We start from the raw sequence: 16,695 nt of genomic DNA, 5'->3' as shown, positions 1-16,695 counted from the left end.
GCATTAGAAAGTGATTTTTTTTATAACGTGATAGTCTTAAGAACCTTTGTAACATGTTATGTAAAAAAAACCCCGGCGTAAAAAAGCTTTTGCAAATGCCGTGTCAAATAAACGTTTTATGAAAAAAAAAAAAATAGGAATTAAATTATCGTTTCAAGAGACGTTATTTTTGATGAAGGAAAGTTTTATTTCGATAAGAAAAATGAGAGTTCGAACGAAAACGTAAATGCGAATAAAAGCATAGAGAGAAGTGATGAGATGCTTGAGCAAGATTTAACGAAATCGCTAGAGGTGTCTGAGAATCTAAATGAAGAGGTAAATAATGATGAAGAAGATGAGGTTTTCTTAGAAGCGGAGGACGAATCTGAAGATGAATTTGAAGATAGTTTCGAAAATGATTCTGTGAATGAAATGGAATCTGAAGTGTTACGTCGAAATCAAAGATCCCGACGAGCACCTGTTTGGCATCGGGACTATGCTATTAATTTTGAAAGCAGTTTCTTTGTTGCAAATATTGAAGGAGAAATTCCACAAAATATTGAAACTTTAATGAAACGTGATGATTGGCCAAAATGGAAAGCTGCTATCGATGAAGAAATGGCTTCTTTATTGGAAAATCAGACATGGACCTTGGTGAGTGTCATTCCAAAAAGAAGGCGACCTATCAATTCCATGTGGATATTCACAATAGAGGACGATGAGTCTAATAGGTATAAAGCTAGGCTTGTTGCAAAGGGCTGCTCGCAACGCCCAGGATTGGACTATGGCGAAACCTTTGCTCCAGTGGCCAAAATGTGTACAATACGAACAATGCTTTCAATGGCTGTTAGAAATAATTTATTAATTCATCAAATGAACGTTAAGACGGCTTTTCTTAATGGGTCATTAACAGAAGATGTCTTTATGAGATTACCTCCTGATATGGATGGAAATATAAAGATGTGTAAATTAAACAAGAGTATCTATGGGCTTAAACAATCCAGTAGAACGTGGAATTTGAGGTTCAATGAAATTATTACTCAGTTGGGTTTTACATGGCTTGAGTCCGATACTTGTCTTTACATTTGTAAAAATCATGGTTTGTTTATCATAATATATGTTGATGACGTACTTATTTTTGGTAAAGATGTAAAGATGATAAAATGGTTAAAACACAATCTTTCCAAACGATTCAAAATGAAGGATTTAGGGGAAGTTCATAACTTTCTTGACCTAGATATCCGACGTAATTTTGAATCGAGCTGGATGATCTTGTCTCAAGAGATATATATTTCGAAGATCCTAAATAAATTCGGGATGACTGATTGTAAATCGGTCTCCACTCCAGTGGATCCTAGTATGAAATGGAAGAAAAACATAGGACAACAGACCAGCGCACCTTTCAAGGTCTTGCTGGGTTGTTTACAATATTTAACATTAATGAGTAGACCCGACATTACGTTTGCGGTCAGTCTGTTTAGTCGATTTCAGAATAACCCGGATGATTCCCATTGGAATGGACTTAAGCGGATTCTGAGATATTGACAAGGCACTCGTAGTCTATGCTTGATCTATCGAAGAATGAAGGACAAGGAGACACTTTTGGGATACGCTGACGCGGATTTCGCCAATGACGAGGAAGATAGGCGCTCGATATCTGGAAGCGCATTTATGGTATTTGGAAACCTGGTGTCATGGGGAATGAAACGGCAACAACTCGTCTGCTTATCATCGATGGAGGCAGAGCTGGTTTCTTTTTGTGCAGCATCGAAGGAAGGAATTTGGCTGTCGAAAATATTGTGTGAGATTGGTACTTTCGCAGCACCATTCACAATATTTGAGGATAATATACCGTGCATAAAAATTGCAGAAGAGCCCCGTGACCACCAGAGAACTAAGCATATTGACGTGAAGTATATGTTTCTACGTGAACAAATTCAAATGAAGAAGATAATTTTAAAATACGTGCCTTCAGAAAATCAAGTAGCAGATGTATTTACTAAATCACTTACAAAAACAAAGTTTTCAAACATGATTGAAATGTTAGGAATGAAAATTGAGGGATAGTGTTGAAATTATATGAACAAGGCAATTTCCATTACAGTATTATACATACAGCGTATCGCTATATACACACTCAATCATATGTAGTGAGTAGGGCAGACGAACAATCGCTAGTGCAACAGAGCGCTCAGTAGTCAGGACAGTGAGAAGAAACCAATATTGTTATCAACAACTATTCTGAGTTAATACAAAGTGTTTTAACAGTGATCTAGTTTCTATTGCGTGAACATAATATCACACGGTTGCGGGAGAGTATTTAGAGTGAGTTTTCACTAGAATACGTTTCCCTTCGCTTCGTTGCTCATCTTCACTTTGGTGTTCTGGTAAGTTGGTCGTAGAGGTCTGAGAGGGAATTCTTCTAGACTGTTCGACATTCTCCTACCATTCTACTCTCAACAGATTATTCCTCTACCCAGTCAAACTAATCCGGAACCGTTTCGGACTTTCAGCATGAATTCCAGCTCAAATGCATCTACTGATAGAGTCGGAATCGGTTGTTTTCTTTGAGCAAGATTCCATACTGAATTCATTCAGGATTTCGAACCGGTTCCGGAATGGATTTGACGGATAGTTGGGATAGATTGGTGCGGCGGCGCCAGTGTTTATCGTATATTAATTCAAATGTTTACACACGTTTTTTTAATATTTTTGTTCGATCATGGATGTCTGTTCTCTGTGCTTACCTGTAAAACCGTCGAACGCATACTTATCTTTATAACTTACCTGAAATACCTTTAAGACGAATTTCTACCGATACATATTCTGCTCTGCCATAAGTTGATTGGTTCGGATAATTCGATATGAGAAGACATAATGTGAGTTCACAATTGTTTGTTACTGATCCATATGATTAATAAAATGAAATTACTTCACCTTTGAGTTGCTGCACTGAAGTGAGACTGCTTCAAAGAACTTCTAGACGTCCGAACAATCTTCCGAACAAGCTCTAATTTTTACTCTTTATTGAAACTATTGTCCTCCATCTTGTAAAAAGAATTGTATCCCTAGTTTTAAGATATCTGTGAAATTTCATAAATATTTGTTCCCCCCCCTCTTGTGTACCAAACTATATTGTTAATTTTAAGATAACTGTAAAATATTTCGTAAAAAACTATTACTCCCCCTCTTGTATATCAAACTGCATTCCTTGTTTTAAAATTGTTCATAAAAAATATTTTGCCCCCTCTTTTGTATATAGAATCTTATTTCTAATCTTAAGATAGCTGTAATTTTTTTCTCTTTTATAAAAAAATATTTCAACATTGTAACCTCCTAGTTTTAAGTTATCCAAAATGTAAAAGCAAAAGAATTTGGCACCGCCAAGCTAACGCATTTGCGCCTATCAAATGAACGAAATAAATAAAAAAAATAACGCATACTTACCTCACAGAGAACAGACGTCCATCTTCAGCATTCAACTTGTGTAAAATCTCTAACGGTTTCCAAGGTAGTTAGGATATCCAAACCAGGTGCGCTACTGTCGTCATGTTTTTTTGTGGCTGAGTTCAACAGAATTGACGGCGGTTATTCCTCTACCCAGTCAAACTAATCCGGAACCGGTTCGGACTTTCAGCATGAATTCCAGCTCAAAAACTGTAAAACCGTCAAACGCATACTTATCTTTATAACTTACCTGAAATACCTTTAAGACGAATTTCTACCGATACATATTCTACTCTGCCATAAGTTGATTGGTTCGGATAATTCGATATGAGAAGACATAATGTGAGTTCACAATTGTTTGTTACTGATCCATATGATTAATAAAATGAAATTACGTCAGCTTTGAGCTACTGCACTGAAGTAAGACTGCTTCAAAGAACTTCTAGACGTCCGAACAATCTTCCGAACAAGGGTATTACGAGGTGTGCAGTACCAGTGCGCTCCACTACATCGGTGCACATCAATCGAAAATCCCAAAAGTAAGCTAACTCTGCATATTTTTATTTCTCAGTGTAACTGATTTTTATACCCGAAAGTGTCATCCATAGAATTAGATAATGAAAGTTACATCGATTACACATATGCAATTTATTTTTGAGTATCATACACTGACCGGTCATTGGAAGTTCTTTTCTATTCATCGATCTTTTAACAATGCCTTAAAAATTAACATATAATTCAACAAAAGCAAAAACAGAAGCCCTTCTCTAAATTGTTTATTTGCAGATCTGATTATTTATCGTAGAAACATGTACAAAAACTAGCTAAAGTTTGGGAAACAGTAGACAAACAGCAACTTGGTATATAATGGGGCTTCAATTATTAATAAGTCTAGTTGTACTTGATACAATACTGAAGATTAATTATTGTGGGCTATTTACATTCAATGGAGGTATAACTGACGCCTTCCTGCATGTGTAAAGTGCATTAGGTATTGCTGAAGAACCTAGAATTAAAAGCAAAAATAAAACGAATCAGTTTTTTTCTGACCAAATAGGCGGATAATTTGAATCTGTCAACAATAGTAGATACGGAACACTAGATTAGGATTGTTGCTGGTGTATCCATTGTTTTAACTTTGAAGCATGTTTGTTTTGATTTCGGTATATATCTGTCAAGGTATCGAAAGCCTCTCTAGTAAAAATTAAAGACGCTGAATTACTGAATAAATAAAGACGCTGAATCCCTCTGGATAAAGACTCGCCATCTCTATCTTATTCTTATTATTTATCAGTAAGTGTCATACAGGGGTGGGTGTAGTGTATTGGTAAATCGATTGCCTTGTACGCAGCGCGCTTGGGTTCGAGTCCCGACCCCGCACATTGGGTTAGAAATTTTTCATAAGAGATTTTTCTAACCCGAAGAGGCGAATGACCTTAAGATTAAAACCTCTATAATCGAAATAAAAAAGTGTCATTCCAATCGAGCACGATACTTGTCAAAAGTACTCAATCCGAAGAAAATCGCTTCGAATCCTTCTGGAACGAGGGCCATTGACAGGTCTCGCGCTCGTTTGGAATGACATTGACAGATAAATCTCAAACAAATGATAGAGTTATAGTGTCGAGTCTTTATCCAGAGCTAAGACTCCAGAGGGATTCAGCGTCGTTATAAATAAGGATTCGCCATCCAACAGGGTGACATGACGTCATATCATCGTTGCCAACATAAGGACGTTGTTTAAAAATAAAATTTGCATTTAATTAGCATAAACTACACCCAAAACGAATCTTTGAGAGCGGAAATGCATCTGTTTTTTTGCTCTCGAACTGTGAGCGAAAAGCTCCCAAACGATGCGTTAGTGTTCAACCAAGTTCATACTTGTGCAATATAATATCGTACCTCTTAGCTACACGCTGTTGGCTCATGCAGTGCAGAGATAACTTCCCAGGTAACCAACAAGCATTAGTGTATGCAGTAAAGTAGCGTAAAATTTGCATTCCGGATGCTTCTTGCAGTATGCTGGCATTCGTTATGCATAACTGTTGTTAATCAGCATTTGAAAAACTGTTTAAAAACTTCTTGCCAGTAAGCAGCATTCTGAATGCACAACAGTAGTAAAAAAGCATTTTCATAGCACAGCAGTAATGTAGCCGTATATTTTGCCAAAAGCGACTTTTAAATAGCATTTAAAACGACTTAAGTGCTTATCAAGTAGCCGTTAAGGCGCATTCAGCTTGCTTATTGGCTACCTGGGTTGAATAACACATACCATCGTCTCTACGCTATCCCATTTGGGATCGCTGCTGCAATGATGAGAAGTTTATATAGCTCATTCGAATGACTACTCATAATGTGTCGTTATGGCCTAAGGTGTAAAGTAGGCGTTTTAGCGAGTAGATGTTTGTCGGTTCCAGTCCTGATGCTACCCGTTAAACTTTTTTTCTAGAAAGGCTTAGTTCCCAACACATACATACAAATGAAATATTAATAACAGCGGGGGAATGGTACAAAGCAAAATGCGTCAATGACGATGCTGTAATACCGACGCGGCGGCGGGGAGGCAAACGATATTATCTCAGTCATCACTAGCGTGAAACTTGTAATATATATTATATGCTATTTTACTACTCCACCAGTATGTCCTCATGGTACGGGTAGTAAAGAGGTGTTTTTACCGAATAGAAGTTTGTTGGTTCTAATCTAAAATCTGCTGTGATGAGATGGCTTGCGGTAGTTGTTGGGTGGGAGGAATGTAAGGTGCAGAAGAAAGATACGAAACCAAATACTAACAAAGTTTCCTTGTGTGTGAGTGTGTGTCATCGTTTTTTTCGTGAGCGCAACGCTCATCTCGAATTGTGCGCGAACAGCTCAATGTTCAAAAAGATGGGTGGGTAATGTCTGCGACACAACCGGAGAGATGTAGAATACATAAGGAACACGTTCTTCAAATATGTTGATACTCATTGGAATTTTCGGACAAAAGGTGATTTGGGCGAGGAATATTTCAAATTATTCTTTACAAAAATGATGGTGGTCCTGAAAAGGACCGTTTTTGTTGGCGTTGTTGGCCTTGGTGAGGGAGATGGCTAACGATGAAATGAATTGTTAGCATGAGGAAGTCACATAGTACTGGCCAATGGCAGAACAGATAATAATTGATTCCTGAAAATCAATTTTTCTTTATTCATGTAAATTATACATACTTACAAATCTACCCAGGTAACCAATAAGCAAGCTGAATGCGCCTTAACGGCTACTTGATAAGCACTTAAGTCGTTTTAAATGCTATTTAAAAGTCGCTTTTGGCAAAATATACGGCTACATTACTGCTGTGCTATGAAAATGCTTTTTTACTACTGTTGTGCATTCAGAATGCTGCTTACTGGCAAGAAGTTTTTAAACAGTTTTTCAAATGCTGATTAACAACAGTTATGCATAACGAATGCCAGCATACTGCAAGAAGCATCCGGAATGCAAATTTTACGCTACTTTACTGCATACACTAATGCTTGTTGGTTACCTGGGTAATAGAAGATTCCTGATCATATTTCTGAATCATTGGTGCGAACATTGTATAATTTGGTTAAGTACAATGAAAGTTACAAACTTTCCAAACTCGACCTTCTGTTCCTTCCGAAATATTGAAATGGGGTGTCTATATTGAACCGTTAGTCGTGGTCACAATAAAAAAAGATGGGTGGGTAATGTCTGTGACATAACCGGAGCGTCGTGACTTCAATTCGAGACGTTTAATTACGGTTGAACTTTATAAGCTTAGCTCGACTTTGAAATCCTGCACAATCTCACGAATCAGACATTGGTAGGGCCATTTTGTTTGCTACTAGCACGGAGCTGCACAAAAAAATCATTTAATGCAGTTAGTTCACGGAGGCTGCCAAAAATCTCGAATAGAGGCTTGCGACTTCAACGTTTCTCTTAAACACATGCAATTGAAGCAACACTGATCACTAGAGGGATGGTGAGGGAACACGCACATTCGCTTTGGTTATACTGATAATAGCAGCAGAAAGAAATGGAAAAGCAGTGCACGAAACGAGCGAGGGGATAATTTAAATTTTTGTTCCGTGTGCAAGCTACTTCTTTCCACACAACGTCTTATGTTGCTTGTTGAAAATTTGTTATACATCTTAAAATGAAAGTTTCAGTTTAACTCTCACTAGAACACAATTGATTGGTCCTGAAAAAAACCGTTGCTTTTATTGTAATTTACGCCCACTCCCAGCGGACACTGTGAGTCAGTTTGATTTCTTTTGCGAGAAAGTTACGTACTTGACGCACTACCCAAGTAACCAATAAGCATTATAACGTAGTCTAATATCTGCTTTAGATCCACATATAAAGCTGTCCTAAAAAGCCGTGAAGCCCTAAATACTTATTTAATGCTGATATTATGCTAGAAAAGGCGAAATATAGTGCTATTACTGTGCGGAGATTGACAGCTCGTTTCTGCAGTACTAATGCTATTATATAGCAAAAGCGTACAAATGTCAAATTTGAAAGCCTTATATCGGCATTACTAATGCTATTAAAAAGCTTCAGTTGGTTGCCATTGTCCGCCATGGTTTTAAAACCATTTCTTATGTTTCCTTTCGGTATGATGAGCAAAAAGGAAAAATTTGAAATAAAATATTCTGTTTAAAACCGTAATTGACTCTGTTCTAATGCATTGTAATGAATATCCTTAATGGGTTTTCGTTCTCACATGATATGAATGTTTACGAAAATTACCTTTAGTAAGTCTCGAACTGAGGTACCTTGCCTCGTCCTTCACGGTAAGTGCGCTGCGTTTGCTTCCTGGACTATATTGCATATGTTCGATTGAAATGAAATATGCCGAATATAATCTTCAAGAAGAGTTGCATAACAAATAAACCCACAGCATTACAATAGCATTATATCAGCTTTTTATATGCTCTATAATGGCATTAAATGCACTTGTAAAGCTTACATGCTTTAAATATCCTTGAAGCATGTACGCGTTATATCAGCTTTATATACGCATATAGAGCAAGCTATAATGCTATACATCGGCTGTGCAGTTATGCATTATTGATGCTAATAAAGAGCTTTATTGCGTTGTTAATGCTGTAATGGAGTTTCAATGCAACATTAGTGCAAATGTATAGCCAATATAGTGCAATGGCTTAATGCTTATGGTTACTTGGGTATTTTGTATCCTCAAACAAACCGACCAAGTAGGCATCACTGGCTTCATTACGGCTGAGTTTTGTAAGCGTAGCTCGACTTTGAAGTAATACACAACCTTACGAACCAGACGCTGGAATGTTAGCCAGCGGATTAGTTGCTCCGTTGCCCTTTAATTGGGGCGAAATACTGGCATGGCGACAGTTCCTGATCGGTAGTTGGTTGCGATGGGCCACCAGTAGCTGGGGCACTTTTTCAGTCCTTCGTCATTGCCAACTGCTTTCCTCCGGTGGACTGGCTGCTTGCTAGTACTTGAATGATAAGAAAAACCGACCGACAGATATTAATATAATCGCGCTAATATGCACTACTATCGCTTTCTCGCTCGTTCTCGTGCCGTGCATGAGCCTTTCCTTTCCGTCCAGCTTCTAATGGCCTAACCAAAGGAATATGTCGTCTTTCCTCCACCAACTGCTCTCGTCAAGCAACCCAATGCGAATAATCATAGGAACAAACATGTAGTGGACCTATATATAAACTTTTCATTATTTTATTGTTCGGTTGGTCCACCGTATTGACGGCTCTGTGCGGGATGGGCTGAAAATTTCCACTTCCGGGTCGTTTTCGAAAGATTTTTCAAAACACATTTTTTTGTTATTAGTGCATGTTATACATACTTCAAATTTTAATACAGCATAGAGGAACATATTTTCAACAAATTGGCCTAAAAATCACATCATTCTGTTAAGTATGATAAAAGTTATTAACGTTCAAAATCTGACGCGGCGCCGCAGCCGATATTTTGAAACGGGACCCCTATATTGAAAGCTTAAATGTATTCTACATTAAAAGAATGAGGGAATAAGTTTGTGAGCCCAAAAACAGAAAATCTGAGCGCGCCGGTTTGGGTGTGAGTTCTAAGAACTAGAAATACATTAGCTTGCATCACATTAGATAAAGTTTTTTTCTTTTTACTGCTACGGCCGTTTGTTGATGCCCGGTCAAAAAAAATGCGCACGAACATGCCCGGTCAAAAAAAATGCGGACGAACATGGTCAGCAGGTATACCAGGCATAATTTTCAAATGTCTTCACATTTCACAAAAAATGTCGTCATTTGTCTTCAACGTCCAGGATTCTGATCCGATTTTTGATCTTGAGCCAGAACTCTGCCAGAAATCAGTCAGACATCCGAAATTTGTCTTCACGTCTTAACAACATTTCAAATGTCTTCAAAATGAAGACAAATCTTCAAATCTGGCATCTCTGATGGTCAGGCGATTTAAACAGTTTGACGTTTGACTCAACTCGCCTGTGCTAATTGGCCCTAGGAACAAATGCAATTTGCGAATGCGATTTAAAGGCAATTTCAATATTTATGTGGTTTTGTATGAAGCAAAACTGAGTCAGTTTCTAACCCCAACTGCTGTCAAAATGTATGAACTGACAACGGTTGGGGTTAGAACCTGACTCAGTTTCGGGTTCAAGCGAAATCGCCAAATTTTCTGGCGGCGTTTTTCAAACATGGTGGTTCATGTTTGGCTTAAGCTTAAAATTGTTTTTTAAACAATTGGTTTGTTCTCGCTTGTATTTTGTTTGTCTAGTGCACTTCATTTAGCCAACGAATGTGGGAAACTGTGGAAACGTGTGTAAATATAATGAAACAAGATCTCTGACCTAAAGTCTTAATGAAAATCAGATTGTGGTAAGTTTTGGTGTGCAATACCAATTTCACCATTGATTCTTCCTATAGTTTGGTGGTGATTACCTAGTATACTGTTAAGTTTATGTGAGGAGATAGTGAATACGAAAATAAGTATTATTTGTAATTTTACACATTAGGCAATTAAGGGCAACTAAATGGCGCGTTCCGTGGGCGATTTGGGGGCGATTTAAGGACGAGTAGAGCTACCAAAAAATGAAGTCGACAAATCGCCCTAATGTTGCATTTGAAATAGCCCCCTAATTGCCAGCAATTTGCTGGCAAATTGAAGGGCAATTAGCGCATCTGAGTTGGCAAATAGCCCCCCGTTAGCCAGCAACTTGCCTTTTTGACTGCAGTCTATCTATAGATGGTAAATGTTGTCTTTAAAATAGCCCCCTAATTGCCAGGAATTTGCTTTGCTTGGCATATAACCCCCCGTTAGACAGCAACTTGCCCTTTTTGACTGCAGTCTATATAGATGGTAAAGAGTCAAGAGACTAGAATAACAAAGAGACGCCAAGTTCCGTTTGGAATTTCAATTTTACTGTCAATGTCATTCCAAACGAACTAGAGAGTTGTCAATCGTAAATGTTTAGCATTATGTGGCAATGTTTTTAAGGAAGTATTGTTATGCAATTCATTAAAATTACTAAAGATTTTAAAGATAACAATTATATCCTCAAACCAAATTTGTTACAATACCATCGTGTTTAGAAACGCTAAAGAGAAAGTGGCTTGGTTTTATGGGAGCACAAAATTCAGCATGAGGGTAACGAATACCAAATGATGCAAATAATAAATTTTGGCCTTATATGGTTTTGCTGCTGCAAAATACGATTCCTGCGGATGTAACTATGTTTTAGCTGGTCGAGGAACTCAGCAGACCAGAAATCGCATCGGATTTTATATTGGTTAGAAGAAACAAACGGAATAACAACAAACAAGTTTGGGGCCATGCACTAATTACGTAAGGTTTTTTTAGAACTTTTAAACCTCCCGCTCCCCCCTGATAAGAGTTTGTAAGATTTTGGTGAACTCCCCCTCCCCCCTACGTAAGATCTTATCATGATTTTTGTAATTAAAAAAGCATATTGTTAATTCATTAAATAGTAAGATAGCGGAAACTTAAGGCTCAAGTTACCTTTTTTAAGCATGTGTTAGAATTGAACGCATGGTAGTATGCGTAGGAAAAAATGTGTTCAGTTTTTCCACCGATTTATCCTTATAAAGCATTCATTAAACTCTAAAAGAAAAAAATCAGTCGACTTATTAGATTATCAGTATTCAAATCATGCAAAATAGTTGGTGCAAAATAATTGACCGGGCGGGATGGTGGTGAAAAAGTGGCTTTGGTTTTTTCACTACGCAGTTGTGTTGCGTGCACCGGGACAGTGTGGTGGTGTGGCGAAAAATCACCGCCACTTTTTCAAAAGCACCATTCCACCCGGTCAATTGTTTTTCCACCAACTATTTTGCATGATTTGAATCCTGATAATCTAATAAGTCGGCTAATATTCTTCTTTTAGCATTGAATAAATGCTTTATATGGATAAACCGGTGACAAAGTTGAACGCATTTTTTTTCCAACCCAACCCGTTCAATTCGTGTGGACGCTCGCCGAAAGTTATTTGAACCTTAAAGAATTATTAAAAGAAAATTAATGACAAAATTCAACTGTAATCATCAGCAGTAATTTTATTAGCATCTTAATTTTTCCTAGTAGAAATTTCAGAATAACTGCTGGGAGATATTCAAAAACTCCGATTTGGTCCTTATAATCTGCTTCGCTTTATTCGGAATTAGTTCCTTGTGATGTAAAACCTCTTCTCGTGGGAATTAATTTTGAGTTCCAACTATAACGCTTATCGTACGCGTAGCTCCGAAGAAAATTCGTAGATGGCTATCTACGAAATCAAATACAATTCACACTCTGCAAATATTCGGTCTAGAAGATCTTTGACAATCGCATGACAGAAAATCCGCATGACAGAAAAGCCGGAAAATCCGGCTACCTTGCGGAAGCGAAAATTTGAAAAAAGGATGTTGGCCTAATAACATGGTATCAACAATTCCTAACTTGTAAGGCATATTGTGACTCCAATTCCTAAGCAGAACACTGTATCATCAAGAGTCAAGAAGTTGTTGTAACTGCTCCAACACCATCGACAATTAAGCCGCTCCTCACGCTGCCAACAAACAACAATATTCCATAACTAATTTAAAATTAATTCACGCTGTCAACAAACAACAATAATTCATAACCAATTAAGCGCCAACGCGAATCCGTGAGGTGATGCCTACAGGATTGTGATGGCCAAGACCAAAGGGGACTCTTCACCCCCAGAACGGTCTCCGGACCGGTTGGCGACGATTATCGAAGTACTCTTCCCGTCTCGAGCCACAAGCCCCTGGCCACCTGCACTACGAGACAGTGCGGGCACGGCCGAAATGGTGGCTCCAGTGACGAATGAAGAACTACTCGCAGTGGCGAAATCCCTAGCAATGAACAAAGCTCCAGGGCCGGATGGAGTTCCAAACAACGTTATCAAGGCAGCGATCATAGCGAACCCGATCATGTTCAGGCTAGCTATGCCTTGACGAGTGCCGTTTCCCCGATAGATGGAAAAGGCAAAAATTGGTGCTATTGCCGAAGCCCGGGAACCCGCCAGGCGACCCATCGGCGTACAGACCAATCTGTCTGATCGACACGACTGGCAAACTGCTTGAGAGGATTATCCTCAACAGGCTAACCCCGTACGCGGAAGGTACGGACGGCCTGTCAAGCAACCAGTTTGGCTTTCGGAAGGGTAAGTCCACAGTGGACGCTCTCAACTCAGTGATAAATACTGCCGAGATAGCGATCCAACGAAAAAGGCGAGGCATTCGATACTGTGCGTTAGCGACACTTGGCGTGAAGAACGCATTCAACAGCGCAAGTTGGGATGCCATCGCGCTCTCGTTACACCGGCTTAGCCTACCGGTGGGTCTGTACCGGATCTTGGAAAGTTACTTCCAGAACCGCGTACTGCTATACGAGACCGATGCCGGTCAGAAAAGGGTTCCGATTACCGCCGGAGTCCCACAGTGCTCGATCCTAGGCCCGGTGCTATGGAACCTCATGTATGACGGGGTTCTGAGACTGAAGTTCCCTCCTGGGGTCAAGATCGTCGGCTTTGCTGACGACGTAACCTTAGAGGTCTATGGGGAGTCAATCCCTGAGGTAGAACTAACCGCAGAACACGCGATCAACACGGTGGAGGAATGGATGAGCGCGAGAGGCCCGGAGCTCGCTCATCATAAGACGGAGGTAGTTATCGTCAACAACCGCAAGTCGGCACAACATGCAGTTATCCATGTGGGAGAAGTCGCGATCACTTCACAGCGAAGTCTGAAGTCTCTCGGAGTCATTATAGACGACACGCTGATCTTCGGCAGCCATGTCGACTATACATTCAAGAGAGCGTCGACTGCTGTTGCGGCTCTATCGAGGATGATGTCCAACAGCTCAAAGGTGTGTGCCAGTAGACGTAGGTTACTGGCAGGCGTTGCCGTATCTATCCTCAGGTACGGCGGCCCGTCATGGTCAAGAGCACTGAGGGTAACCAGTTACCTACAGAAACTGAAGAGCACCTACCGCGTGATGTTCCTCAGAGTGATATCTGCCTACCGCACGGTATCACACGATGCATCCTGCGTGATAGCGAGCATGATGCCAGTCGGGCTGGTCATTCGGGAAGATGAGGAGTGTTTCGAGCTACGTTGAAATAGAGGAGCCCGCGAGCGCACCAGGGTGATCTCGGTCGCCAGATGGCAGCATGAGTGGGACAACTCCTCGAAAGGTAGGTGGACCCACCGGCTGATACCTAGCATATCGAGCTGGGTGGGAAGACCCCATGGGGAAGTTCACTTCCACCTGACACAATTCCTGTCGGGCCATGGCTGTTTCCGACAGTACCTCGACAGGTTCGGGCACGCGGAGGTCTCAGCCTACCCGGACTGCCCAGGTGTAGACGAAACTGCCGAACACATACTGTTCGTATGTCCGCGGTTCGACGTCGAAAGAAGAGCAATGCTTGACGTCTGTGGCTGGGACACATCCCCTGATACCCTTATTCAGCGGATGTGTCAATCGGTGGAGAAGTGGAACGCAGTCTCGGCTGCTACCACCCAGATTGCCTGTAGGCTACAGGTAATCTGGCGAACCGAGCAACAGACGACGGGCACGGCTAACTAGTGATTGGTTAGTTGGAGCGAAAAAGGCCAAGCGCAAAAAAGGGAGTGAATGGTCTGTTCATGCTGAGGCAGGTTTGGCGCAGCGACTGGCAACCGCGTAAGGGGTAAACCCAGCCACCCCGAAGCAAGACAGAAGAGTGAGTGTATAGGCGTATAAGTGGACTGCCTCATGCCAAGACGGGAGGGTCGTAGCGTAGTATGTTGGGACTTAGCTATCGATGCCTCATGGCGTGGCAGAGGAGTGAAAGGGTGAGCATCCAAGTCAGTCTCACACGGCATGTTAAGGGTGAGCACAAAAGTCAGCCTGGCATGGTATGGTAGAGGCTAGCACAAAAGTAAGCCTAGCAAGGAATGAAAAAGGTGAGCACACAAGTCAGCCTCGCATGGTATGTCGGAAGTGGGGCCTAAAAAAAATGTCCCACATGGGATGCCAGGGGGAGTGACAGAGGTATAATAGAGTGGCACGATCGAGAGTGAATCAGGTGATAGGGTGAGCACCCGAATCAGCCTCACATGGTATGGGTGAGGCGAGCACAAAAGTAAGCCTGGCAAGGAATGAGTAAGGTGAGCACACAAGTCAGCCACGCAAGGAACGAAAAAGGTGAGCACAAAAGTCAGCCTCATGTGGAGTGTTTGAGAGTGAATCAAGTTGCGATAGAGAGAGCACCCAAGTAAGCCTCATACAGGACGTATGAACGCGTGAGTGAGAGTGAATGAGTACATTAAGTACAGCCATCCCCCCAGAAGCAATACCGAGAGGTAGTTCCTGAGAGGAACGATGGCGGAGCCCAATGGAGTTTAGTCGGTATTAATGGCAGCGTCACCAGCCCGACACGCCCCCAGTGCACCCCGTGCGGTAGCTTGGACCCTACCAATAGCACGTGTACTGGGCTAGGACGTAAAGGTCTTCTCCATTGTAAAAAAAACATACATGTTCATGGCAGAAATAAGAAATACTACCCTTTTCTTATGAAAATAATATTTCCTTATAGATTTCATTTTTCATACTTGTTTTATGATATTACGTAAGAAAGGACAAACCCTCCCTCCCCCTTATATAAGAATTCGTAAGATATTTTGAAACTCCCCCTCCCCCCATATTCCTTACGTAATTAGTGTATGGCCCCTTTGGTGAGGCTTGCACATTTGCAGTGTTGCCTGTGATTCTACCCCGGTTGCTAGTTGAATTGTTTTCACTGAATTAAGATGGCGTCTCTTTGTTATTCTAGTCTCTTTAGTAAAGAGACTAGAATAACAAAGAGACGCCATCTTAATTCAACGAAACAATTCAACTAGCAACCAAGCTATTGGTCGCAAGCAACACTGCAAATGTGCAAGCCTCGCAAAACTTGTTCGTTGTTATTAGGTCTGTTCCAGTACCAGGAGAAACTGGAAGTACTCCGGAGAAAATCGTTCCTGTACTCTCTTCTTCTCTTTTTTCTTTTTCTGGTACCAAACCGGAGTAAAAAGGAGCAAAGATTTTTTGCTCCTGTTTACTCCGGAGTGACTTCCGTGTATACTGGAACAAACCTATTCTGTTTGTTTCTTCTGGCCAAAAAAAATCTGCGACTTCTGGTCTGGTGTGTTTCTCGACCAGCTAAAGCATTGTTTTATCTGGAATGGAACTTCGCAGCAGCAAAACTACAGAACAAGATCAATTGCGACTTTTTGGATTGCAAGCGGATGCACAACAAAAAGAGGCGTGGTTGAAGTCTTGTGCTCATGTTCCTATCTTGTCAGTTTGCTGGAATCAAAATAGCTTTGTTTTGCTGATGCAGACCAATAACGGAACGACTTTCATTTTAAGACATTTTTGAAAACTTTCGCCTTTACTCGCAATATGTTGTCATCAAAAAGGAATTTCATGTTGCGTCAACAATTGAAAGATGGTTTCGTATCGATAAATAAACTGCGTTTCTTTCCGCATCAGCTGTGCCCACCACACGGGACATCATTCAAGGAAAACCAATTCGTATAAAAATATATCGTCATTTAACGCGTTTAACCCGAAAATGCACAAATTTCGTTTTTTTTTTTGATATTTCGGAATTATTACGACATATACTTCTGAGGTTTTATATCATAGAGTTTGATATGTTGCCAAATGGAACAGTATGCATTTAAAAGATGAAACTGTTGTGCAACTGATACATATCTTGCAAC

The 16,695-nt window shown here is 40.5% G+C and overlaps 1 protein-coding gene across 4 annotated transcripts in view; it reads right to left on the bottom strand.

The window, feature by feature from the left end:
- Positions 1–4,055: 4,055 nt before the first annotated feature.
- Positions 4,056–16,695, bottom strand: part of LOC131689707 (calcium/calmodulin-dependent protein kinase type 1) — a 128,373-nt gene continuing 115,733 nt past the window's right edge. For all 4 annotated transcript variants that reach the window (XM_058974976.1, XM_058974975.1, XM_058974977.1 and 1 more), the window contains one exon: positions 4,056–4,432. The gene's annotated coding sequence lies outside the window, so the exon portion shown is untranslated. The remainder of the gene's footprint in view (positions 4,433–16,695) is intronic.

Source organism: Topomyia yanbarensis, chromosome 3 (genome assembly GCF_030247195.1).
Source record: "Topomyia yanbarensis strain Yona2022 chromosome 3, ASM3024719v1, whole genome shotgun sequence".
Classification (NCBI taxonomy): domain Eukaryota; kingdom Metazoa; phylum Arthropoda; class Insecta; order Diptera; family Culicidae; genus Topomyia; species Topomyia yanbarensis.
Note: the sequence above shows the minus strand (reverse complement) of the source record. Positions and strands in the feature narration are given on the sequence as shown.